The sequence below is a fragment of the Tiliqua scincoides genome, chromosome 1 (assembly GCF_035046505.1).
Source record: "Tiliqua scincoides isolate rTilSci1 chromosome 1, rTilSci1.hap2, whole genome shotgun sequence".
NCBI lineage: Eukaryota > Metazoa > Chordata > Lepidosauria > Squamata > Scincidae > Tiliqua > Tiliqua scincoides.
In genome coordinates, this window is record NC_089821.1 from 179,521,220 (window position 1) to 179,544,798 (window position 23,579).

Genomic DNA, 23,579 nt, shown 5'->3' on the forward strand with positions numbered 1-23,579 from the left:
GCCTTCTGGCCATAGGTGAGGCCCAGGACAGGTGTAGGATACTGCAGATGCCACTGAGTTCCATCCTGTCCCACCCCAATCCACCCCCAAACATATCTCTTCACTGGTAGAACTCTGTTGGTGGCCAATTTGCAGGGCAATATATTCAGGGCACTGTTCCAGACCTTGCACCTGTGGCAGTGCTCCACAGATTGTGGGAGAGGCTGCCGTAATGGAACACCACATGGTATGCTGGCGGTCCTTGCAAATAGGTACAGATAGGATTGGACAATTAAACTATACATTCCTTGCCCCCTAAAAGACATCTTAAAGTGTACAGATGAAAAATGTTCAAGTGATGTTTGTGTCCATTTGTAAATCGTATGATGTGTAGGTGGCAAGCTGAACCTCCCGCTGCTCACCTCAGATATCCATGTCATTAATTCCATGGTGATCTGGAGTGCTGGGTTCTTTTGTGGCATCATGATCTTTTGCATTATGATTATGTGGCAGCAGTTGATTTAGTGGCTAATTTTGCAAAGACTATCTAGGACTTTAGTTCTCTGTGATTGTTTCTTAAAGTACAAGTGGCTCCTCTGCCAGAGAAGCATGTGCAATTATGGCATTTTGGAAAAAGACAAAGACAGGATAAGCCTTGATAGCTTTTCTCTAAACAACAAGCTATCTAGAGGAGGAGGAGGAGGAGGAGGAGGAAAACATTTTTAGAGCTTCTTCCTCAACCAAACGTCATTAAGAATGAAGAACACACAGGGCAACAGTCCACCTCAGTTACCATGTTACTTGTAGCTTGTGTACCTCCAGTAAGCATAATATCGGCCTTAGTTTAAAGGTACTCTTCATGCTATTATGAATTTCCTGTCAGGTTACTGCAACTAGCCTATTGCTATAGTTCAGTTTTGAAACAACATCTGACCAGAGTATCAAATTCGACAACCACATATTCATGTTCCTAAGGGGTCAGCAGATGTCTTGTAAATAAGACTAACCAAGAAAATGGTTTCTTGATACAGAAATCTCTCAAATATTTGAAATAGGAAAGTCATTAGAGTTTGGAGTAGATGACATTATACCCCTGCCAGCATGTGTGTGTGTGTGTGTGTGTGTGTGTGTGTGTGTGTGTGTGAAGAAAACGAAGCAAAGTTATTACAAAGACATCTTGAGCATCCAGTACTTTGTCCTCCAAAGGAAGCCAGGCCTACACCTGAAATGTCTCACAGCTTGGAGGAGCAGGGAAAAGATAACACAATGTGCCCACATGTGCCTGTGGGCTACATGTCAAAGGCACAGTGATGTGGCCAGGGCTGACAATGATCACCACTCTCCCTCTCGATCAGGGGGAGAGGACCTTCCTTGTGTACATTTTAGGGAGTGATTGAACATGTTTAAGTTACATGGATTGCAGTGGTATTTAATATGATCTTTCGTAACTTAGGTTGATCATGCCTACCATTTTGTTTGGGTCAAAAGAATGTGTTTCTTCATGTTAATGAGTGGCTAAATGGAAGGGTGCTACCGTAAACCAACACAAGAATTCAGGTTTTCAGTTCTGTTTGAGTTAGTATAGAAGAGTTTGTGGCCTTGACAAATGTATCGCCTAGTTTTCACATGGGATACCTGTAAATCTTTTGCAGCTGCCTTACCAACACTTAAGAATGTTAATTGAATTACAGTTTAAAGAAGGAACAAATGGAGAGATGGATAGGTCACAAAGTCAGTGAGTGGGAAGTGCATAGAAATAAAATTGCTTGAAGAGTGAGAACAAGAGACAAGAGGCTATTGTTACCTGGCAGTCTTATCAGAGGAACATTTTTTTTTTTGTAGAGGGCTTTTTTCAGTAACGATTCCACCCACTGCTTTATAACATTTGTCACGTCTATGAGTGAACTAACTTCTTTGGCCCCCCTGGCATTTAAATTTCTTTCCACAGCATGGTAATAATTAGAAAACCTTCCTCCACCTACTTCCCAAGGCTTTCTATCCTCTGTCGCAATTAAGTATCTTGAACACACTGCTCTACCAGCTGGTTTAAGTCATTTCTTCACCAGTTAAAAGCATTGACAGTCACCAAATGTTTCCCTTGAAAAGACACATACATCTCTTATGTCTGAAATTCCTTGTCTTGGAACAAGCAGAAACCATGAAACAGATTCTGAGCCCACCTTCGTATTTCATTTAGAAAAAAATTGTTTTAGATTTTTAAAAATAACTATAGAGAAACAGAACTGTTTGAGGTTATCCATGCTAGTTTGCAGCTGTGGCCTTTCAGTAGTTATGGTTTGCTCTTGAATTTCTCAAAAGCTAAAAGGTGCTGTTACATGAGAAGCCTTATCCTGCACTGCGACATGTTGTCATGATGAGGCATTCCTCTTGCTGCAGTCTCCCAGATCATCCACATTAATCTTGCCACCATTTTCCTCTACTATTCTCATTCCTCCTCAGCTGGCCACAACAAAGTTTCTCTTATATTTGCCATTTAAAAGGGTCAAGCCAGACAGGATGTGCCATTTTCTTTGACAATTTGGACCAGGGTGGTGCAGCATTGAAGGAGGGAAATTTCCACCATACAGTTTTGGCAACTTCTTGAAGATGACCACAGATTGAGGTGATGAGGCAGGGCCCTGAAGATTGAGGCTGGCCCATGGGAAAACTGGATTGTCCTCTGTCCTGCCCAAGGGGATGACCGATGGAACCCAGAGGATGGGAGGGGGGCTTCTACTTCTGCATGAGCACAGCTTCCTGCATTCAAACTGAACAGCAGACTTTGGGAAGCTGTCCTTTCTCAAGAGGGGAAAAGATCTTGTTAGGGGGAATAAGGATTAGGGAAATCTGATCACCTTCCTTGGTCCTTCCTTCCTGCAAGTTGGGCCACTTTGGCTTGGATCTGTTTTTTTTGTTTACCTGACACTGCCTCCTCTTTACATAAAACTTCTGCTCAGACGGAAAGTCCAGTTGCATTAGCTGAGTTAAGAAACCACAAATGTACATTCTCTTCACCATCTTTTATCTTTGCCATAGGAAAAGTTAAATTAAGCAACTGTTGCCTTAAGTTTAAGTAATCTATTTCATATTGTATCGTGACTGCGAAAAAGGAAGAGGCAGCACACAAATTGAACTACGACGTGAAGTTCAATTATTTCAATTACCACCTCCTTCTTAAACAACGTTTCTCTTACTTCCAACTCATCAGCAATTTAACAGTCATTTTCTCTCAAAATAGCATTAATTATAATACTTTCAGCTGAATGGAGAGAAGCACATGTGGTGAAATTAAATAATTACGCATATGTATCACAAATGCAGCTCTGTTGCACAAATGCAACCTCAGTTAATTAATCGTGCAACCAATAACGCTAAACAAATATTTTTTTTAATGAAATGGAATGTGGTTCTTTTCCCCCATACATCAAACTGTCTGCCGTGTTGCAGGGTGAGCAGTACTTAATTCTGTGACATTAATGGGCCTGATTGTGGAGAACAATTTGAAAACAATTTCCTCAGGTCTAGTTTTCACTGAAGTGGCAAACAGGGATCTTGGCTGCACTCCTCTCAACTGCAGGGCGTGGGTCACATCACTTTATTTATTTATTTATTTTAGAAGGAAAGCAAAGCTGCCAACGATAAAAGTAATAGATATAACCATCAAACTCACCCAAATCACAAACAGTTAAAAATGGCACAGTGACCAATAATAAAACTGACAGCACAATCCTATGCAGGTTTACCCAGAAGTAATTTCTGTTTTGCCCAATGAGTCTTACTCCCAGGAAAGTGTCCTTAAGATTGTACCCTGAATGACCGCAAATGACAGCTGGTCCAAGAAACTGTGGAAGGCAAAATCTCTGTGAATATAGTGTGAGACAGTCTGCAGGCTGAGAGTCACATAGAATTCTTCTGGTTTCTGTGATTTTAGCTCTGTGAATCTCCTCGCATGGACCTTCTACTTCAAAAGTTCAGTAAAATAATAATGACTGTTGAGGAATTGGCTGCTGGGTTTACCTTCATCCTGCTGCAGTTACTGGCAGCTCTTTAAAATGTCAACCAACTTTCAGTGCTTTCTTTAACTTACCTGACCATGAACAATCTGACTTTTATTTATGCCTCTGTGTGGTTGAGCTGCTGACTCTTGCGTAGTTATGTGTCCCTGTGAGAGCTTTATATTAACTTTACTGTTCACAGGATTGTGAAGCCCTCACAGCCAAGTATCTGTTATGCAGGCCCAGGGATATTGGTGAAGTTATTTTAGCTCTTGTTCCTTTCGATATACTTTTTATGTTTCAAACTTGCTGGTAACTGCTCTGAGCCCAAGAGCCATGGGTGCTTATAAAGAAAATAACTAGATAAATAAATGGAAAAGGCGATATGACACAGTTACCTTTGACTTTTCTGATCAGAGAGAGCATAAAAGTATGGTTCTAGCACTATTGTTAGGGTGCTAGAAGCAGAATTATAGGGGGGGGGAAGGATCCAATAGTGATCCAGAAGATATCAGAGGATTTGGAGATACAGTATACTACTTATGTACTCAGAGATGCAGTGGCAAGGAGTCTTTGATAGGCTGACCAATCATACCTGAAGGTATGTATTCCTTCAAAAAACAATTTAAACTAGTGGCTTAAACACATATTGTAATGGTGAATTTGGTAAGTTAACGCCATCTTGCATGAAGAAGCACTCCCTGATGTAAGTCCTCCACCTTGTAGGGTCCTATTTAATTTCACATCTGATGAACAGGTACACCAGGGCTACCTCTTCAGAAATGACTGCAATACTGGAGCTGTGAATTCTTACCTGTTTTAGTGGCAGCCTCCTGTGTGTGTGTATGTGGGGGGGGGGGGGAGTATGGGTGTGGGTGTTGCCTCATAGGAGCTTTAGGGTGCAATCCTAACCCACTTTCTAGCACTGGCATAGCTGTGCCAGTGGGGCATGTGCTGCATCCTGCAGTTGGGAGGCAGTCATGGAGGCCTCCTGAAGGTAAGACAATGTTTGTTCCCTTACCTTGGAGTTGCATTGCCCTTATGTCAGTGCTGGAAAGTGGGATAGGATTGCGGCCTTAATCAATTTATTTTGTACTGCAAACTAGCAATCCTCCTGATAGCCCAATCCTATTGTGTGTTGGAACAGGCAGGCAGGCTGGCCTGCACTGTACCCAGTGCAGGGTTGGGGCTGGTTGTGGCACAACCCAGAGCAACATGGTAGCGGCCTAAGAAGGTTGCGCAGATCCAAGCAGCCCAGGTTGGGCTGCCCTGGAGGGGGGCTTAGGCACTTAGGCCTAAGTACCAGATCCTGGTTCCACCTTTCTTCTGGGCCCAGTCTGCCCACAGGCCTGCACTGGCCAAGGCAGACTGGCAAACATATCTGGTGCTGTCGCACTGCAGGCTGAATTCGACCTTCAGAGGTCAGTGCACTTCTGTGCGCCACCCTGCCTCCTCCCACGGTGGTGTAAAAGTGACTTATGGCAGTTTTGTGACACTTCTGCGCTGGCGCAAAGGACTTGTGCCAGCCCAACAGGACCTTTGGATTGCGCCCTAAGGCACACAAGTGTGTCACACCAGATATTTTGGGAATTACTGCAATAGCCGTGCCTGAAGAACTAAGGTGAAGCAACCACTGGAAAGTGCAATGGATAGCTCTCATTTTTTGCTCAGAATAAAATATAAAATGGCGTACAGCCAAAGGCAACTGAGAAGCAAAATATTCAGGAATAAGAGAGAGATGTTTTGGTGATGTCACCCCATTGCAAATGACCACTGGAACTGGGAAAAAAAAGATTCTCAGACTGTTCTGTGACTATGAAGGTGAGTGCCACACATTACCAAGGAATTGGGAAAGTGGATTGAGACCAGGGAATGAAAAACAGCTTGCATACTAACAGAAGGAATTCCTATAGCCTTGCTAATCTCTCTTGGTGTATTTTTTTTTCCCAAGAGTATGTATAGATGAGGAACATCCTATGTATGACATGAATCTGTGCAGGGATTGTTTGCTTACAACTGTACTACTTGCTCCTTTTTTGTAATGGGGTTTGGAGACATTGTAGTTAAGTTTAACTGCAGTGTGCTTTCTGCATAGTAAGATTAGTTTTGTTATCAGCTCACAAAACTAAGCATATATTCCATCCTGATTTTGCCCTGATTGCTGATCTGCCTTTTTCAGACTAACTGCTTTTTCTTGAAAGGTCTCTTATAAAAAGCAGGTGTATGTGGAAAGCATAGAAATGATACATGATTATTGGTGGCAGTTGCAAAACCTCAGTTTTAACTATCATTCCATTTAAATTTTAATTGTAGAGCTTTCCTCCTACGCAGAGAAATGTGGAATTTTCCCCTCCTCTTGTATTCTGTTTTTTTAATTAAATGTACCTTGTAAAGTACTGTTTTGCTTTTATTCATTAGTATGGAATGATTAATTCTTACACGGACTACTGTGGTGTGTGATCCCAGTGTACCCTGAAAGCTACAGTATCCATCCCTCACCCAACTCCAGTCAGATTTTTGAGACCAAACCAGAGCTGTGCAGGATTGTTCTCAGCACCAAAGGGTCCAAAGATACATTTGGCATCAGACTTGTGTCTTTGAATGGGGGTTACTGCCAGACAGCTGTAAAACATGCGGAGGCGGGTAGGATAGAATAGCAGTGGGTGGGAAGGGGTCCACCTCTGTCCACCTCTTTCCACCTGCAACTCTTACATCACTTGCTTTTTTCCTAGCTGGACTTGGAGCACAGTTGATGGAAAAACCATCTGGGGAAGGAGAAATAAGATAGGTGGAAGAAATATTTAGTATTATTATTTATTTATACCCTTGTTTCCCTCCTTGTTTCCTATACCCTCCTTGTTTCCACACTAGCTAGCTAGCTGGCTAAATCAGTGGTTCTAGCTAGCTAAACTAGCAGTGGTTCTCAAACTGTGGGTCTTTGGCCCACTAGTGGGTCATGACCCAATTTTGGTTGGTCTCAAGACAACAGATTAGGCTACGTGCATCAAGGGTTAAACAACTTGCTAGTTGGGAGGGGGAGCACTGCTGCCCAATCACCATTATAGCCACAGAGGCTTGAGTGGCTGGCAAAGTGAAACTTTTTTTCATGTGAGTCCTGATGCTAAAAAGTTTGAGGACCACTAATGATATGCTATCATCATATTATTATCAATATCATATTATTGCCGCCTAGGGAGGTACGTGGGGCAGCGGCAAGAAATAGGGCCTTCTCAGTAGTGGCACCAACACTATGGAATTCCCTTCCCCTTGACTTAAGAACTGCTCCCTCTCTTGAAACTTTCTGAAGACCCTTCTGTTTAGAAAAGCCTTCTGAGTTCCTGGCCTTTTAAACATCTTTTTAACATCTTTTAATATCTTTTTTAACATCTGGTTACAGGCCTGATCCTTTTATAATTTGCTGCGCTATGCTCTTTTACCTGACTACTTTTTTATCTGACTACTGTTTTTATGATATGTCGTTATGTTTTTATCTGTTTTTAAATTATGTTTTTTAATTTGTTTTAACCTTGTTTGTAAGCAACCTTGAGTCCCTCTGGGGAGAAAGGTGGGGTAAAAATAAAGTTAATAATAATAATAATAATAATAATAATAATAATAATAATAATAATAATAATATATGATATATACCTTTTTGAGACTATTAGTTTAGCTCGAACATCAGTGTGTTTCTCTGACACTCTTGCTGTAGCAGATGTCCACTAACTATATTAAACCTGAGAGTTACTGAAAACTTTAAACTAGAGGGGTCACCTTAATGATGGTGGCACTTCAACAATTAACAAGTTTACTATAGCATAAGCTTTTGTCAGGTGCACAAAGTGTTATCAGTTGGCATGTCATAGTATATACAGAATGGTTATTTGCGTGGATATAGATTAAAAGCTGCCTGTTTTAATTGTTGCAATTGCTTTGTGTTATTAATTGAAAACCACCATGGAAAGTTATTATTTGAAAGATGATAAACTTTTGCTACAATAAATATATAAAAATAAATATTGGATCTTTCCTGCATGCTCAATCTTAGACATGTTTATTTAGAACAAAATATGTTAAGCTTGTAGTATTCTGCAATTCGTAGGCGTTTTAGTGCCACTGTTTAATGCAACTGGGACTTGGAAGAAAAATCACTGTATCCCCAGCCAAATGCATACACTGCCAAAATCATCCTGTAGGTGCCTCTGAGTTGGGACTGATTTGGGTTGTGTGGCATAAGTCCAAAATGTGTCAAAGAAAATAAAGATCCCATTGGTGCTCTTGTCAGTATCCAATCCAAGCTTCTGCATAAGACCTCTGTAAGGCTACCAAATGTTAAAGTTCATCAGAAAGTAAATAGCACTTACATAAATCACTATCAGCATAATATGAAAGTAATCATGTATACAAAAATGTGTGAACTAAAGAACAATATGTAAGACCACATTAGCATCATTAGCACTCTGACTGAGTGTTTCTGAAACTGGCCAGGTTCTCAGATTGATTCTGGCTCCAATCTTGTGCTAGATACAGTGTAGGCCTCCTGGCCTGCCTGTTCCAGTGCAAGATAGAATTATGCTGCACAACACTTTATAAGGGGTATAGTGGATCACCAACACTGTTCTTCATCCACGATTCCTTAATCAATACACAATGAGTTATATTTTGTAAAGAGATGGAATTCATATAGACTTCATAATACTACAGTTTTCAGCAAGCTGAGGTTGGAGAACAAAGTCTACTTCCCCTGCATACAGTAATGGCAGTTCCTATCAATCACTCAACAGTATGACACTATACTCTTGGGATACTGTGAATTTCTCCTTAGAAATATGGATAAGACATCTGAGGGTATATGGAAGTGAAATGAAGGCCAAATTCATCTGGATCTTCACATCACATCACAGATGATGAGACTGTAAAGATCACTGAATTTGAATTGCAAACTGCTTTGCTGCTTTGATGTATACATAAGCTACACTGATATTGCAGTCTTTAAATATATATTATTTCTGTGTAACCAGTTTTATGATCCCCTATCATATGGTGGTGATTCTTTTTCCTAACCAGGTAGATGAGTGAAAGAGCAGGCAGCAAGTGTTGCAAGGTGTTGCAAGGTTCAAAAGCAAAACTCAGTAAGCAAGAGTGGTGATCGTCTGCAAGCTTTATTTTGTTGCCAGCAACGGGCATCTCAGGGACTCCAGTCCAAAGCAGTGAGAGCGATTTTTCTAATCTGAGCCTGTTCCTTATATTTCATTTTGGGTCCTTTGTTTGAGGAGTTTTACGCTTTTCATTGGCTGGAGTTTGACATCATAGATGGGGCTTTCTCTGGATTGGCCAGAGATAGTTTTACAAACATTTGATTGGTGAGCTTCAAGTTACAAGTTTCAAATAAGGCAATACCATACATTTAAACATATAGAAAACTTTGTTTTCAACAACCAGTAGAGTACACTGTAACCTAAATTTTATTCAGAACTGGCCTTTTGGCATGTCTTTGGTATTTATTTCTTGGCATCCTTAACTTGGATGGCCTTGGCAAGAGCCACCTGTTTATCTCTTTACATTCCTTCTTTGTTTTTACCAGACACAGTGGGACTCTCTGCCAACCTTTGTTAAGCTAAGTCCTCTGACTTGCCTCTATTCCTGATTCTATATGTACCTTTGAGTACCTTTCAAGGAATGTATAGTGGTATACTTTCATTTATTTAATACAAGACAAACCAAACTCTTATTGTAAAAAAAGGATTTCTTTTAAGAAGTCTTTCCTCATTTAATTTTAACCAAATTACATCTCCCTCTGTCTGCTGTAGCCCAGACAGAGGCTCTGTCTTGGATTTTTGCCTTATCTTTTTCTGACTGCTTTCTCCTTGTTTGTTAGAAAATCCTATTTTAAGCTGCCAACAGATAACGCTGTCCTTGCTAAGGCATCTCCATCAGATGTTGCAAGTCCGTGTACTTTCCCTCTTGTTTTACCTGTATGCTGCTGCCAAGTCTCTCTACTACTCCCTTTTTCACATTCTAAAAGTACCAACGCAAGATTTTGAGTTCTCAAGGTCTTGCAGAGATACAGGCTTAGCGAATGCTTCTGCCAAGACAAGAGTGTTATCTTTGAGAAGTTTTTTCCCCACATTCCAGTCTCCCTGTGAGATAGACCTTTGTTTTTAGCTGGAAATAGCTTTTCACCTTTCTATGTATTTTTATGATTTTATTAAACATTTTAAACAGTTAAAACTTACTTCTAATGCTACCATGCCTCTACATGTATGTTGATTACACTTTAGTGACAATAACTATTAAGGTATTGAAGAATTATTGGCAAGCAAGCAATCTTTGTAATCCTTTGATGTTTCTGTGAAACTTTGGTACAAGCAGGGAATTTCCAGCTTCCTCCCTATTTACAATGTGCTTTGTTCTCCTGCTATCTGCCAGATACCTTGGTATGCTGCCAAAAGCTTCCTTTGCTATTTTTAGCAAAAGCTGCCAGCTTCAGCAGTTTCAGGCCTGCATCAGGCAGAGACAGATGTGATTTTTAAGTTTCCAAGCTGCCAAGCACTTAGGCTTTTTAAACATATGCTCTAATCATTTGTTTTAAACTAATAATTTGTTCTATAGCAGGGGTGTCCAAAAATTTTGGCAGGGGAGCCATATCATCTCTCTGACACTGTGTTGGGGGCCGGGGGGAAAAGAATTAATTTACATTTAAAATTTGAATAAGTTTACATACATGAATTTATTAGAGATGGAACTTATATGAATGAATGAAGGTCTTGCAGTAGCACAGACCTATAAAAGGCCTTGCATAAAGCAAGGCCAACCTTTTCTTCACTGCCACTGCTGCATCACAGATGTGAAACAGCAAGTAGTGGAGGGAACCCTCATCCCACAGCTCAGGTGAGAGATCTAACAGTCGTCCTCACACTGAGAGCAGTTGCGTTGGGCAGCATGGGCTCCAGCAAGTCTCTGGAGGGCCAGAGGCTCATTGGAGACTGGGGCACTCTGCGGGCCGGACTAGGAGACCCTGAAGGCCACAAGTGGCCCCCGGGCCGGGGTTTGGGCACCCCTGTTCTATAGCATAGCATAAGTGGCTTCCATTACCTTGTATTACAAGGAGAAGGATCACCAGCACCTACTCTGGAAGTGGGAGAGAGCAGAGGAGCAAGAGAAAATGAGCACCCCCTGGAATGTGTGGGCAGTGCTGGGACCTTAGCACCTGAATAAGGATGCTGAACCCTGAGGCCACACTAGCACCGTCCTTTTGTGCTACTTCCCACCTTTGCTTTGCATGTTAGCTTCACTTAATGCTGGCAAGAAAATCCGTCATAGATAACATATTTAAACTGAAACTACAACTCTGCTGACTACAAAGCACTGCATATCCTAACTCGGGAGTTGGTTTATTGATCTGATGTGATATGATGAGGCAGAACTGTCATGACCTGAATAGGCCGGATTGTTCGACACTGTCTTTCTGAAAGGGTGGGTGGATGACTTCTGCTGCTCTAAAAACTACACTACTGAGAAAAGACAGAACTTCTCCCTTGGTGACAGGGTACCCATCACAAACACATTACTGTTGGCCAGAAGGCAGGGAAGAGTGGACTGCTGAGTGGGCATTGCCAGGAAGGAAAGACCATCGAAAGTCAATGGAAGGGCTCCTCAGTCACATCCACCACAGATTTTGTTGCAAGGTGCTTTTCAATTCTTGCTTTCTTAATTATCATCGATCCTCTTCAACTTCTAGTTGTTTCTGTCCCAGATTCATTACTCTCATTTCCATACATTTGCAGAAGAACTCCATTCAAGTATTTATTCTCTGTCGGACATCACACCGTTGACTTTCAAGTTTAAGAAACTGCACTTCTTCAACCAACTTATTTTTTTACCATCTCTTACGATTTTATTACTTTGCTCTTTTCCCTTCATTTTTCAATATCTTTTTATGTGCATATTCTCTGACAATGCTCCTTTTGTACAATTATAATTTCTTTTAAATCTCCTCATTAAAAACCTTCATCTGTACATCCAGGAACTTTCCTTTGTTCTGTTTGTGACACTGACTTGTCTTATGCTGTGCTTAACTATTTCTTTTTTTTTTTCCAGCTTTCTCAGTAGGAGATGTGTTTTCTCTTAGTATTTGATCTTTCCATTTCCTAGGTCCTTAGTCACTTCTATTTATATTTTCCTGTTCATTCTGTACCTTTTTAGTTATTGCTTATACTTTGTATTTCAGAAAACTTAATCTTATATTCTCAAACCATTTGCCTTCTCTGCAAATTTCCCTACCCCATCTCCAGAATGTGTCTGGATTGGCTGTTCTGTTACTGGCAGTGCTTTTTAAAAACACAAGCAACATATTCACATGGGGGGGAACACGACTATCATGTTTCAGGGACTATCAGAGGATGGGGAGCCCGATCCTGAGCTCCTGTGGCGCGCAGCTTGGCTGCCGCCGCATCCTGCACTCCTCGGGCTACTGCAGGCGGCACCTTGGGAGAAGAACTTTCGTCCCCTTCTCCCAGGTAAGGGGCGCAACCCCAATTGTGGTCACTGAGCCCCACAGGAATGCTGCACCGGACTTGCCTCCCTCCCCCTGGCATGCTTCCCACCTCCCTGTCATGCCTCCACCCCACCTCCTCCCCTCCCCCTCCCCCTCTCTGGAATGCCTCCTCCCCACCTCCTCCCGCTCCCGCTTAGCTTACCACAGCTCAGCAGTCTGTGTGACCACCGAGCGATGGAGGCCAGGCACCTGCCCAGCGCCAGGCTAGCATGGGTGCTCGCCTGGCGGTAAGCCTCGCAAATGTGCCTTATGGCACGTTTGCGTCAGTCTGTGCCAGCGGTAAGCTGGTGCGTTGAACTCAGGATTGGGCTCTCAGTGAATTGGCCAATGGTATGTCTATGCAATTTGGCGTTGGAAGGATGACTGAGGCAAGAGTCAAAGTGCACCAAAGTTTATTGAAAGTGCTCAAGAGCAAAATGAGATTTTAACTCTGGTTTGCTATCTTACTGCACTCAAGCTGTACAGGGGGAACTCAACTGCTAACATGCACATATGATAGAGCATGGAACAAGGAAAGCATTTAGGAGGAGAGAGAAGGTTTGAGGAGGAGAGAGGAAAAGGGACAAAGCAAAGAAGAAAGAATGTGGGAAGGAGAAGGGACACAACAAATGTATTTAGATTTCCAGCTGGGAGAAGAAAAGGGAAAGCTTCAGGGTACAGGGAAGGAAGAGAGATTTTTCTTGTTTTGAGGACTTGCTGGATCAGTCAAGGGAGCAGTGGCATTTCCCAGAAGGAGGGCAAAGCAGTAAGTTTTGCAGGCGCCTCAATGTACCCTGTAAGCTGCCCCTCCTCTTCACTGTCTGAGCCATTACATGAAGTCAGATGTGGGATTTTCCACTTGTGGTGTCATGTCGGTGCTCAAAAATGTTGCAGTTTTTAGAATACTTTGGATTTCAGAATTCTGGATAAGGGATGCCCAACCTGTAATACTTTAATTACAGTTCCCAACATATTTCCACAACATGTCTTCGGTCTGGACCAGCGATTTTCAACCTTTTTCATCTCATGGCACACTGACAAGGCACTAAAATAGTCAAGGCACACCATCAGGTTTTTGTCAATTGACAACGCACACTGTGCTGCCAGTGGGGGGCTCACAACCCCATTAGCCCTACTAATAAATAATAGTCTTCCCCCAAATTCCTGTGACACACCTGTGGACCACTTGTAGCACACCAGTGTGCCATGGCACACTGGTTGAAAATGGCTGGTCTGGACAGAGTGAAACCATGGCAGAAAATAAGGGCTCAGTCCTATCCAACTTTCCAGCACTGATGCAGCCACAATGCGGCCCCAAGGTAAGGGAACAATTGTTCCCTTATCTTGAGGAGGCCTCCGTGCCCCCCCCACTGCAAAATGCAGTGCAGGCCCCTTTGGCATGGCTACATCAGCACTGGAATGTTGGATAGGATTGGGCATTAAAATACTATAAGAGGTTCCTTTTGGAGATAGCATAGCAGAAATTCTCAGAGTCTCTGCTCCTGAGGAAAGCAGAATCTGAGTTGTGCACATTTAAATTATCTGCTTCAACAATTGGAATCTCTCTTTTTGGCAGATTTTGGAAAAAAAGACTTTACCTGAAATCAGAGGCGTAGCTAGGTCATTTGACACCCGGGAACCATAAATTTTTGTCACCCCATATGACTTAATTAATTGAGTAATCAATTAATTATTAATTATATTGTTTAATTAATTCACTTTTTATACCACCCTTCCTCTAAGCAGCTCAGGGTGGTGCACATGGTTCCTCCCCTTATTTTGTCCTCACAACAACCCTGTGAAGTAGGTGAGACAGAGATAGTAATAGTCATGACATGGAATGAACAATAATAATGACCAGAAAAATAAATGCAGTGACTATTTCCCCACAATCAATGGATGAAATTCTGCATCAAATGGTATATAACATGATGGTATTATTCCTAAAAGCCACGATTTCCAGAATTTTGGTCATACGGTCCTGGTCCGATCCCCCGTCCTCCCGGATGTCTCATTGGCCTGTTTTGAGTTAAGGCAGTGATTCTCTAACACTGGGACCCACTTTTTGACTGTCCAGGAACCACCGGAAGTGATGTCATGGCTGGAAGTGACATCATCAAGCAAAATAAAATAATTATAAATAATTAAATTAAAGAAAAACAGATAAATAAGGGGAAGCCAGCCCTGTTTCACCAAGTGAATTTTCTCTGTAGCCTGCCTGCAATAACACCCCCCCATAAATAAATCAGTGAGATTTTCAGCCCTCCCCAGTGCCCACATTACCAGCTCAAGCCTCTTTCTTGCGGGGGTGCTGCCTTGTAGAGCATTTGTTGAGCTCTACTTTCATCAGATTGGGACCATGCAGCTAGCCTTGCATTCCTCTTTGCCTGACTTGACCAGGAGCCAAGGCACATTTGCTTACTTGCGAATAGACAGGACCGTGTGGCTTACTTTCACTTTCCATAGGGCTCAATACATTTGTCTGCTTGGAGGGAGGGACTTCCTTCTTGGGTGTTTTTTTGGGGCTGCTTTCATTGGATAGGAACCATTCTGGTGTCATTGGATTCTTCACAGCCTGCCCTTTCTGAGGAACTATGGCACATTCACCTACTCACGAGTAAACGCGCGATATGGCTGAGTTTCTTTTTCCATAGGGTTCAATGCATTTTTTGGTTTCCTGTTTTGTAGCCATAACTTTTGATGGAAAGGAGATATTTCAATCCAGTTTTTTGCATTGCATTCCGCTGGAAATTCCACATCCAACAGTATATGGCATGATGGGGTTACACCCCTAACCTTTGCAATGTTAGCAATGTTGGGGCATTTGTGGTGTTACACCTCCCAAGGGTGGTACCCGGGGCAGACCGCCCCCCTGCTAGCTACGCCACTGCCTGAAATGGAAATGACTTCTGTAGTTCACTGACTTCTTTTAGCCATTTCTGCCCCAATGTTGCATATGCACAGCAGGGATCAAATGTGTACACCTGTACACCAGGCAGAAATGGATTAAGTCTGAGGTATTCAATCTGTGCATTGTGGCTTCCTAGGGAGGCGTGGCTAGCCCCCTGGGGCATCATGTGGCATCTTGGGGAGAGAGGTGGCCATAGCTGCCTCCCTACATGCTGATTTTCTGAGGCTGTGAACGAGGTGGGTGGGGCACTGTGAAGTGGGGAGGGCTGTGAAACATGGTGGGGGGAGGCGGGAGAGAAGGCTGGCTGGGCAGCAGCGGAGGTGCTGCATCTCATCAGCACAGGGCACGCTCCTGGCAAGCTTCAAATTGGGAGGCAAGCCTGACCTAGAGAGAGCAGTGCAGAGCTTGGGAAGGAGGGAGCCCAGCCTGCTCTTGGGGGGGGGGTGCCCCATCGTGCATTCCTCTGTCTTGCTTGGGGGGAACAGGGGTGGCATCTGCATGTTGGGGTGTATGTGTGTGAGCAGCCCCCATCTACTTAGGGGGTGAGTTGTAATCTTGCTCAGTGAGGCTGCAACCTATCCACACTTTCCTGGGAGTAAGCCCCATTGACTCAAATAGGACTTACTTCTGAGTAGACCTACATAAGCTTGGGGTCTGTGGCAGCTTAACCAAGGATCTTCACATTTCTCTTTTTCCTCCCCCTTCAAAAAATAAAAAAGCCACTCTTGATCAGTCAAGCTTTGTCTCCAAAAATTGATTAAAAAAAATACCCATTCCTTTTCAGCCATCCCCCTTTTCCCTCCTGCTGCCTTTTGGGGAAGGGGGTATTTCCCATATCGGCTGCTATTATAAGACAAAAGGCACAATCCTAGCTAGGTCTACTCAGAAGTAAGTCTTATTGTGTTCAATGGGCCTTGCTCCCAGGAAAGTGAGGTTAGGATTGCAGCCAAACAGTGTCTGGGTCTCAGTTTCACATTAGTTTGCAATTAGCAGATACACGCAAAACAAAGTCTTCCCTTCCCCCAGCAAATTCATCACTTTCCCCCTCCCTTTCCAAATCCCTCCAGGTGTGCTGCTAACAAACTCAGGGCACAATTCTAACCAGGTCTACTCAGAAGTAAGTCCTATTTTGTTCAATGGGGCTTACTCTCAGATAAGTGTGGTTAGGATTGCAGCCTCAGAGTGCTGGCAGCTGTTTTTTTGTTTCTAATGTATAATTATAACACCTTCATCCTCATTTTGGGGGTAACTGACGTGAGGTGATGTAATGGGAAGCCGTGGCCAATAGCCACAAGGATCAGGGGAGTTTCGGGCCAAAAAATTCAAGAACCACTGAATTAAGGTTTTCATTGACCTAAACATTTTTTTCCTAGCATTCAGGACTGCTCTCTTTCCATGACTCTGTCTGTCATTTTCACTCTGGTGCTTGTTTAATCTGATAAGGGATTCTTAGCTCACCTCCAGTGTTTCACACCTGGGAACTGCTGAACCAGGCATTTGGTCTCCAGGGAGCTGTGAGTTGATCTAGTGACTTATCAGTGTGGAGAGGAGGGAAAATGTGTTTGCTTCAGCAGCACTGTCTTTTGAATAACTGAGCAGTGCCATTGTGCAATCAATAATGAAACTTGGAGCCATTCTTGGAGGCCTACTGCATCATGCTCCGTGTTTCTCCAGGAGAGTACTTTGGGAAGCCATGCATCTGACTCATGGATCAGAGAATTGTCAGACTAGAAATGGACAACGAGGCCATCAGCATAACCAAGTCAGGATTCACTAGACCTAAGCAATTCCTGATATTAGTTTATTAGCCTTGACTTTTTAAGCGGTACAAAGTAAGTTTGTCATTTCACCTCTAGCTAACTTGCCCTGCTGGGAGCCAGAGAAAAGTTCATGGCTCAGCAGCAGAGAGCATGGTTTGCATGCATAAGGCATAAGTTCAGTCCCTTGTATCTCCACTTAAAAGGACCTCAGGCGGACAATAGCAGTTTAGGTTGGGGGGAGACCCCTCTGCCTGCCAGTCAGGGTAGCTAATGCATGGTCTGAATAGCAAGTTTGTCTCAGCATTAGTGCACTGACAGCTTCATATGGTCCCAGGAGCTCATTCCAGTTTACTTTTCTGCAACTGAAATCCTTGCCTTTCCATTCTCACAAGCCTCCTTCTGCCTTTATTTATTGATTTAATAGAAGAAAATAGGCACAGAACTGCAGGGGCATCAACTGCATGCTTAAGAGATTTGGGGGCACAATCCTAACCAGGTCTACTCATAAGTAAGTCCTAGTTTGTTCAATTGGGCTTACTCTGAGGAAAATGTGGTTAGGATTGCAGCCTTGGTTTCTGAATCAGAAGGCCAAATAGGCCTTGTTGGAAGGTTAACCCTGCATTAGCAGCCCAATCCTATGGGCTGGAACGTGTATCATCAGATCTCCTGCCGCAGCTAAGACAGTGGGAGAGGTGGGAAGAGTAAGGGAGGGTGGAACTGGGTGGAGAGGGGGGTATGAGGAGGAGTAACAGGAGTGGGAAGGCTGCAGGAGGGGTGGATCTTGCAGTGATGACAGGCAATGGATTCTATCCCCCTTTCCTCCAGCCTTCCAACTCCCTTTATCTCTTCACACTTGCATTAGTGAAATCTCTGGTGCAGGTCTGAGGAGACCCATTGTGGGCAGTAGGCTTGCACATGGATAAGGAGATTTAAATCCCCTTTCCCTGCTGAAGCATTCCATTTTGCCTCCCCCCCCCCCAAAACAAAACAAAACAGTGTGCTTGCTTTTGGTGTGGCTGCACCAGCTTGGGGGGGGGGGATAAGATTGGGCTGTAGCAGTGTAGAGACAAATGTACATAATGGGCAGACTCTGCACAGTCAGCTTATCGCTCCATATGTTACTGATTTTTATGCACAGTTCTCACTCTTATTTCTGCTCTCTGGTGATAATACTGTGAGCAAGGTATAAGGAATCAATGTGCCAGAATAGGATGGCACACTGTAGGCAAAATCCTGTACGCATTTACTCAGAAGTAAGTCCTACCCTGTTACTTCTGAACAAGTCCTACCCTGAGTAAGTCCTACCCTGTTTGGTGGAACTTTGTCCCAGATAAGTATGCATAGAATTGTTGCCTATGAGTGGTGCATTGGGTGCCATCCAAGTCATTCTCCTCAATAGCACAAATTCGCCTGAGGACAAAGCAGTAGATACAAAGAAGAAGACTACTTTCATCGAGAGCCTGCCGGCAATGTGAATGATGAATTTTGAGAAGCTGGTGTGGACAGAGAACAAATGAGGGCAGTATTGTGTGGAGACATCTTATAGCACAATCCTATGAATGGCTACTCAGAAGGTAGTCCCACTGATTTAAATCAGACTCACTCTCAGGTAAGATAGGATTGCAGCATATGGGCCCAATCCTATGCTTTCCCTGCCATAACATGCAGCTGCACCAGAACAGGCTGTGCTGCATGGTATTGTGGGGGGGGGGGGGAGATCAGGAGGCTTGGGAGAGAAAAGGAAAATATTTTCCCTTATCCCTCTGTAAGCCCCTTGACCGCCAATCAGTCTCCTTGGACCTGCACCAGCTCTTTAGTTGCATCTAGTCCAAGGAGACAAAGGGGTTGCGTTAGCTCGCTCTGCAGGAGACAGCATCCGTTGCTGAGTGCCAGCCCTTCCTGCTTACTCTCATAGCTTTGTCAGAAAAGCTTGATTTAGATTTGTCCCTACTACTGTGACTGCTTGGCCCTGGATCTGTGTATGGGCTCTCCTTAGTGCTTCTGTGTTATTAGCACATTACTGTTTGTGAATGAATACATTTCAGGTTTTCGATCTTTCCTAAACTTGTGCTCTTCACAAAATCCATGGAGGGGAAAAAAAAAAAACAACAGTTGGCAGCGGTATGGCAGATGATATAGGCTTTCTGGTTTCCTGTCTGTAATTTAGGGCACAGCCATACAGGTATATAGAGAACAGAGGTGCATTTGTTAATCTAACCATGAGCTACATAAAGGCTTTTCAAGAAGCATTCTGCTTTAGTCAAAATAACATATGGCATTTGGATGATGTAGTTTAAATGTTGAATCTCTTGAATATGTTACGGATCTCATATAGAGAGAAGAAAGACAACCACTCTGTCATCTATTTTGTACGTCTATGTGTGTATTTTTCCTTAGTTATTTTCTCAGTATTTCAGCCTTCCTTTTTGTTTATCTAGTACACTAATGACATGTACAAACTCTATATTTAAGGTTGATGAAACTCCCCGGACTCTGACATTTTGAAATGAGCTCCATAGTGGTTGGTGCTGTTATGGCAGAAGCACAATATTTTGTCTCTCTCCATTGGAGAATGAGGGCATCTGAAGTAGTTATATTTTTAAAAGTCAACGCCAATAATTGTTTTATGTAAAAGCTAGTGTTGATTGTGCACTATTTTACATCCAGTCTCAATTATATCAACATTTGCTTTGTCATTGTCTCATGGAGGACAAAGTAAGGGTACCTAGGACATTGCTGACATAGAGACCACCAATATGTACTCATTTCTTTCTTACAGCTCATCTTGAAATTGCAACAGCTTTCTTTTTCTCCCTTTAAGTCAGAGATAGAAAAGAGCAAAATTCTGGGCTCCAATCAACATAGCAGTGCTGACTTATGTTCTGCTCCAGAGGGCGTAATGCATACATTGGAAGAATCAAATATATAACCAAAATGGTCTGCAGAATATCTGGTGGAGTAGCAGTTTTTCACGTTGTGAAAGGTACCATTCTGTTATATAAATGAAAATGGATTCCAATACATTGTGGAGAAGGCAAACAACAACTTAAGATTGCTCAGGGATAACTTCCACTTCAGAATAATTGTGTATGCTCTTTAATCACAAGATGATGGTTAAGTATACTTGTATATACCACTTTACAACAAAAAAGTTTGCAAAGTGGTTTAAATCACAGAATAAAAAAATGGTTTGCTATCCCAAAAGGGCTCACAATCTAAAAAAAAAAAAAAAAAGATGCAAAGGAATGCCAGCAGATAACCACAGGAAAAGATGCTGTGCTGGGGTGAACAGGGACAGTTGCTTTCCCCCTGCTAAAGATAAGAGACCCACTACTTTATAAGGGACCTCTATGCCCTTAGAATATATAAAGGTCAAAAGCACATTACATTAAGCATGTGTCTGGTGCTGGTGAGATTGTTTTAAATGTGCTAAATTGTAACCATGTAGTGGGGCAGTCTGGATTGGGACCATGATGTGGTGGTGAGGAGGGGGGCTTTAATCCTTTCGTACTGCCACATGCCTGATCTGGATCAATCCAGGGATTGAGCCCCAAGTGGCTGCTGTTTGCAGGAGGTTAACTGCTTCCTGTTAGTGTCAATCTAGTTTTTTCAAACATTCAGGCTGCCAGCAGCCTGTCTGAGCATCTCTATAAGCTTGACTGCTCATAGTGACCTGTACAAGCAAAAACTTTTTCATGCTGGTAAGCTTTTCAACAATGTTAATGGGTGCAGGGGGTGCTGCAGAGGCAGGGTTCCCCCATATCAACAGTTTCTGTATCCACGGGGGGGGGGGGGTCCTGGAACAGATCCCCTGTGGATACAGTGGCCTGCCTGAATAGCACTGCATGGACTAGTGGAAGAATTTTCAGATCAGGCTCTCTGCTATTTGCTTCCACTCTTTGGTCACAGCCCATTACACTGAACACCACAGAAAATGTGGTATGTCTCCTTAGCTCACTATTGACATACTTGCTTAGCAAGAAGTGATGATTAACAAATTGTCATGATACCCATTACATTGTCCCGCATTAGAGTTTCTGCATACCTAGATATTATTGTAATTATCTCCATTGTCTTGGTCCATTCATGTTTCCTTCCTGAACTCTAATCGTATGTGACAATTTCATTAGAATGGGGAAAGCCCAACATTTATTAAGCAGATATGATGTGGTGGTGCTCTCTGACTGCTTTCGCTGTTTTGCAGGCAATAATTCAGCTGCCGGACCGTGCTTTGTTTTTGCCAAGTGAAACTCTAGACTTCTAGCATAAACCCAATAATAATAAATTCATCCTTACTTATGATGAATCTGTTGTTTTTCATTTTCTAGTTTCTTGGTTCTCCATTGTGGTTTCTTATTTTCTCAGTGCTTATTGTATTGATTCAGTCATCTATCCAGAGTGTGGTGTTTGCCTAGCCTTTTTTCCCCTGTGAGAGGTGGGCGGAGCAGTACATATGTTGCCTTGAAATCCACATTGTCTTTTTGAAAACCATGAACCAAACGGTCCCTCTCCTCAGGTTAATTCTTCCTTGATTAGTATTCTCACCACAGGTTGCCTGTTCTTTTTCTGACGAGGCTTTCACATTTTAATCATCACATCCCTTTCTCCTAGACTGTACAAATAACGAGATCATTAAAATATGAAATGAAAGTCATATTAATGAGAGCTGAAATAAGTCATGCTTTTCAAAGCCACGATTCATATTTAAATATTCTTTTACGTCAATGAATATTCACAGTCCAATTTGTACCCTTTAAAAAAAAAAGCCCATGAAATTAATTTAATCAAAAGCATGGTCAAATTTTTATTTCTTTTTGATAGTTATCACCTCTGCTTTTTGGAATTTGATCAGCTACATGTAAACACATAGGCATTTTGCAAACTGGCTTTCACATATATGGATAACATCAATTCCGTTCCCTGTCTGGGATTGCACTTTGAGTTGGGACAATCTGTTTCAGATTGCTCTGTTCAGGCCAGGGCAGTGCTCCAAGCCCTGCTCCCACAGAGACGGCCAAAACTGGAAGTCATACAGCAGAAGAACGGGCCGGGCAAGGCTGCACAGGCAAGTTTCCCCTTTGCTATAGGACAGCTGTTGTACAGCCTGCTGTGAAGGTTTGAAAAGCTCAGCAGCTGTAAGATCAGGCAAGTAGAAAGGTGAGTACTGTACATTAGTGAGCCTCCAGAGGAAGAAACTTCCAGGCTGTCCAGGGAAGCCTCCTATAGAGGAGTAGGAATTGGAAGACAATGGAGACTCAAACCCTCTCCCCTCCCTTGACTGGAAAAAACCACAGTTCAGTAGAGTCCCCTCCATGAGAGGCAATGCAATGGGAGTCAACAGAGAGATTGCAGATGCCTCCAACATCTACTAGAGCATCTGCTAGAGCAGGGGTGCCCAAACCCTGGTCCAGGGGCCATTTGCAGCCATCGGGGACCCCCAATCTGGCCTGCCGGGAGCCCCCAGTCTCCAATGAGCCTGTAGACCTCCAGGGTCTTGCTGGATCCCATGCTGGCCCAACGTGACTACCCTCAGCGCGAGGCCCAATTGTTTGACCTCTCGTGTTAGCTGCAGGCTGAGGGCTCCCTCCATTGCTTACTGTTTCATATCCGTGAAGCAGCAGCAAAGGAAAAGGCCGGCCTTGCTTTGCACAAAGTCTTTTATAGGCCTTGAACTATAGTGAGACCTTCATTCATTCATATAAGTTCTATCTCTAATATATTCATTTATGTAAATGTATGTAAATTTATTCAAATTTTAAATGTAAATCAATTATTTTTTTCCTGGCCCCCAACACAGTGTCAGAAAGATGATGTGGCCCTCCTGCCAAAATGTTTGGACACCCTTGTACTAGAGCAAAGGAGGTCACCTAGGCACCATTGACATTGGCATTTTGAAATGGTTTGTACAATGCATTTCTTATTCTGGCAAGTCATAATAGTGCTCATTCATACATGATCAGAGCAGTCTATTTGCACTTCCCTAAGATTTATTCTTATGGTGCAGTGGTAACATTTGCGAACACGAACTATGTGGGTTTATTTAAGTCTAATTGAACTTTATGCTTACTCTATCTTGCCCTATTGGGCAGGCAACAATAGAGTAATTCTGTTTCTCTTTGTGCCCTGTACCTGGCCAGCAAAAGAGAGTATGAATGAAAACAGTTAACATTGTTTCCTGTTTACACACAGGCCCAGGTTCTGGGATGTCAGAAAGAAAAGGCACATTCTTACAATCTAGTTTAGAGCCCTCAGATTGCCCAATTTACAGCCAGGGAATTCACTCTTTATAAAAGCAGGCACACAGCCAGGCACATAGACAAAGGCCCAAATCCTAACCCACTTTTCAGCACTGGCAAAGCTGTGCCAATGGGACGTGTGCTGCCTCCTGCAGTTGGGGGGCA